This window comes from Octopus bimaculoides, chromosome 13, assembly GCF_001194135.2.
Source record: "Octopus bimaculoides isolate UCB-OBI-ISO-001 chromosome 13, ASM119413v2, whole genome shotgun sequence".
In the NCBI taxonomy this organism is placed as follows: domain Eukaryota; kingdom Metazoa; phylum Mollusca; class Cephalopoda; order Octopoda; family Octopodidae; genus Octopus; species Octopus bimaculoides.
The window spans coordinates 13532222-13536519 of NC_068993.1; the positions used below are offsets into that span (position 1 = coordinate 13532222).

The 4298-nt window shown below is 30.3% G+C and overlaps 1 long non-coding RNA gene across 1 annotated transcript in view; it reads right to left on the bottom strand.

The window, feature by feature from the left end:
* LOC128249271 (uncharacterized) overlaps positions 1-4298 on the bottom strand; it is a 27842-nt gene that overhangs the window by 704 nt on the left and 22840 nt on the right. The window lies entirely within an intron of this gene.

Here is a 4298-nt window from a genome sequence, read left to right on the forward strand (position 1 = left end):
ATATATATATATATATATATAAATATATATGATTATTAAAAGTTAGGGCACAATATGCATCTGTTTGCTAGAAAGAAGAGTTAAAAGTCTCCAAAGTCACGCATCTCTTTCTATATGTAAATACGTACGGAGAATGTAGCAGATATACTTAAAAAACGGTCCTCCTCATTTGTATAACTACACAGAGAAGTGTAGATATCCCAGTATCAATGGAGTTCACTTCCTGTGCCGAATGGCACTCAAAGATCGCCAACTAGGCTTACAACGTAAACTATTTTAAAAATACATTTTAAATCCATTTTGTGCGCATTTCTTCAGCTGAAATCCCAGCGACTTCCAAATGAACAACAGCGTGTAAATATAAATTCAACATTGAAATAAATAAATCATTATCTTTAAAAAAATAAGGATGTCTTCTGTTTCACTCACAGATTTTATTAATTATGTGAAACTTCGTATACTGGTGTAATTTCTCACTATGAAAACCGTTTACTTTAAACATTTTTGACAAAATTTCGTATTTTAGAAGTTATTTCGTGTTAAAGTTGTCGCATTTGGATACATTTAACCAATCAACAACGTTTATTCAGATGAAGAAAGCTATTGCTGTTTGCGATAGTAATCGAAGAGTAACAACTTGCGGATCAGCTCTTCTAAATGTCACCACTATTTTATCTTTGATTACTGCCTGTGTTGCCTGTTACACGCTTTTGTTTTGTTTTTTTCTTTTTGCTTTTCGATCGCCTCTTGGTACATCTGTAATTTCACCACTCGTTCCAAAAAACATCCAAAAATAATGATAATTGGCCAGCAAACATAACCAAAATAGGCAAAATATATATTATTAAAATTCGAGGAACAATATACACCTGTTTGCTAGAAAGAAGAATGAAAACTCTCCAAAGCCACGCATACAGTATACATATTATTTTATATATTTCATATCTATCTATCTATCTATCTATCTATCTATCTATCTATCTATCTATCTATCTATCTATCTATCTATCTATCGTGTGTGCATATATGTGTGTATATATAGATATATGTATGTGAGTATGTGTGTGTATGTATATGTATATATATATATATATTTATATATAAAACGTACATATTCTTTTATGGATATACGAATGCACACAGGTAGATGGATGGATGGATGGATGGAGGGAGGGATCCATTTGACGTGGAATAAATAGATAGGTTGATAGAATGATAGGGAGAGAAAGGGAGAGACAGATACACACAGTTGCATATATATATATATATATATATATATATATATATATATATATATATATATATATATAAAGATAAATATTGATACGTAGTTTAATATACAGAATTAAAGTTAGATCAGGAGTGAGAGTGTTGTTTGTGTGATAGTTTACAGGCGTGTGCAAATTTAATCTTATGAATTCTCTATTAGCATTAAAAAAAATCATCTATAAAATTCCCTCTCACAACGTATTGTTATTCTATAGAAATGCAAATTCTGTCGTATAAAAACATTTTACTGAAAATCCATTGATATTCCAGTGAATATTATATGTCTTTAATGATGAATCCATGTCAAAATATGAAGCTTGTAGATATGGTAAAATAACTTTCTTTTCTTCTATTGAGATCTTCATCAAGATTTTCGAAATGGATGTTAGAAGCAATATATATACTAAGGTCAAATTTTTGTCACTGAGTTCTTCATTGTGAAACTTAATAAACATTGCGTTATCAAGTTATTCTAAATTCTTGGTTTATGGAATATTCGGGAAAGGATCATCAACAGAATTCGGTCAATGTGTAATTGCACGCCCGAATTTGAAAATGCAAAATTTATCTTTACTATCTTTGTCTATCATCCTTTTGAAGTCAATTAAATAGGCACAAATGGAGGGCTGATACCGATGAAATTGACTTACCCTCTCCCTGAAATTGCTGGCCTTGTAGAAAATATTGAAACCATTGTTATGAACTTGAGAAATTACGTAAATTAGTGTTTAGGAAACTAGGCATTCATTCGTCAGCACATGAATTTGATTCCCGATCCCAGAGTCGTAGTGAATCTTGGGTACGGTGTTTAACTTTAAGTTGCTCCAGCCCACTGAGCTGGAAAAAAGTGTGTATAAAGAATGGCAGAGCGCCCAATTATCGTCAAGTGAGCGAAGCGGTACTTATGCGTCTTCTACCCCAGAGTTTGCAGCCAGTTGTCATATTTCACCTATTCAAATAACCCGTGGTTATAAGTTTTCAGCCTAATTAATATAAATGTGGTGCATTTTGATTATGTTGGTATTTTATTATCTGTTCTACTTGTGTTTGGTTCTGTAGTATTCGTTTATATTATACTCAAATAGTTGTTGAGTCTATCCAAGTGGCTATATTATTTCATGACAGGATTGTTGTTTTGTTGTCGTTGGGTTTGTCACGTAACAGTTATAATTGTTCAGCGAAAATTACCAAAATATTTCTTCAAATTCGTGTCTCATATCACGTTAAGAGATCATTACAGCTTTGTTATTTAAGGCGGTGTGCTGGCATGGTGGTTAGCTCGTCGGACAAAATATTTAGTGACATTTTAGTGACACTTTAGCTTCCAGTGAGGTGAACTTGCCCTTCCATCTTTTCGGGGTCGAGAAAATAAATATCATGTAAGCATTGTGATGGATGTAATCGACTAACTCTCTCCCTCGAATTTTATGGCTTTGTGTCAAAGATATACAGTATATATATATATTTGTTTCATCGTGGTATTAGATATTATAATACTGAAAAATTAAAGTCTTACTTCATCATCGTTTTGTCATCTTAAGCACTTCCATAGAAATTATTTCAAATAAATTTGTGTGATACTTGGAGCATTGTTATAATTTTAGTATACTTTGCTATTTATATGGTTTCTACTGATACTGCAGTTATTCCCACTTACATTATTACTTTTACCAATTTATATTAGCAAGGTAGTCTCTATTGTTATAGCTTCTGTCGTTGAAGATGTTATAGCTACTGCAAACTGCAACTCCTCTCCGGCAATCACACACAAATCCTATTGTATTTTTCTTATCCATTCACCAGTTGGTATAGTCCAACCAAATAAGTCTCCTCAATAAACTGTACAATAAACGTTGATAAATTTAGGCACACATCATGGTATATTGCTAATAGTTCGAGCTCATAAATATATGTACCATTAAAGTAATTGTGCAAACGATCAAACGTTCTATATATCACACAGAAAATCCATCCTCACGAAACACTAAATATGGAAATACCATTATCTAATTGATTTCAATATATATATATATTTTCCTGCAGAATATTTCTAGTAAGGCTCTCAAATAGCGCACACTGTATATGCAATTTCTAATTTAAGAGTAAGTGAAAAAAAAAAGTGTTTGGTAATTGGTAGTGGTCTTATACAGAATTAAATTTTCGGATGAAAATTCAATTCCGAAACGTCTGTGTCCTCTCCTTCAAGCAGTATATACATTCTCCCAAACCTATCTGTTTCTTTCATCAATGCATAGCTATATTTTAGTGTTATACAGGAAAATATAATGCCCGAAAACACATCCTTTTCTATGTGACTAACAAAAAAAAATTATATATATCTATATCCAATACGACTAATAAAAGGAAAGTACGGTAACTCTGCAAATAAAAAAGTAAAAACTAAAACAACCAGCAAAAAACATCAAAATATAACCAAAAGAAATAGTATTTTGTTGTTGCAATCATTAAAATTATTAATATGTTCTTGTTGTTACCATTATCTTTTTTTGAGATTATTATATTATACTCTTTCAACAATTATGTTTTAAAATTTCTTTTTAGTACTTTTTTTTTGTAAAAAAACTGTTTTCTTCTTCGAGATTACATATAACTTCAAAAACTTTATGCCGTCTGTGAATTATTCTGCCTTTTAAAATGAAATGAAATTTAACTTAGATACGAACACACACACACACACACACACATACACACACACACACACACACACACACCCACACACACACACACACACACACACACATACACACACACATATATGTATATGTGTGTGTGTATATGTGTATATATATTGTATATATATACCAGGTGAATATATATATATATATAATGTATATTTATAATATGAACATATATATAATATGAATATATATACAATGTATATATATATATATATAATATGACTATATATATATAATGTATATATAAGATGAATATATGTACGATATTAATATGTATATATATATATATATAATATGACTATATATATATAATGTATATATAAGATGAAT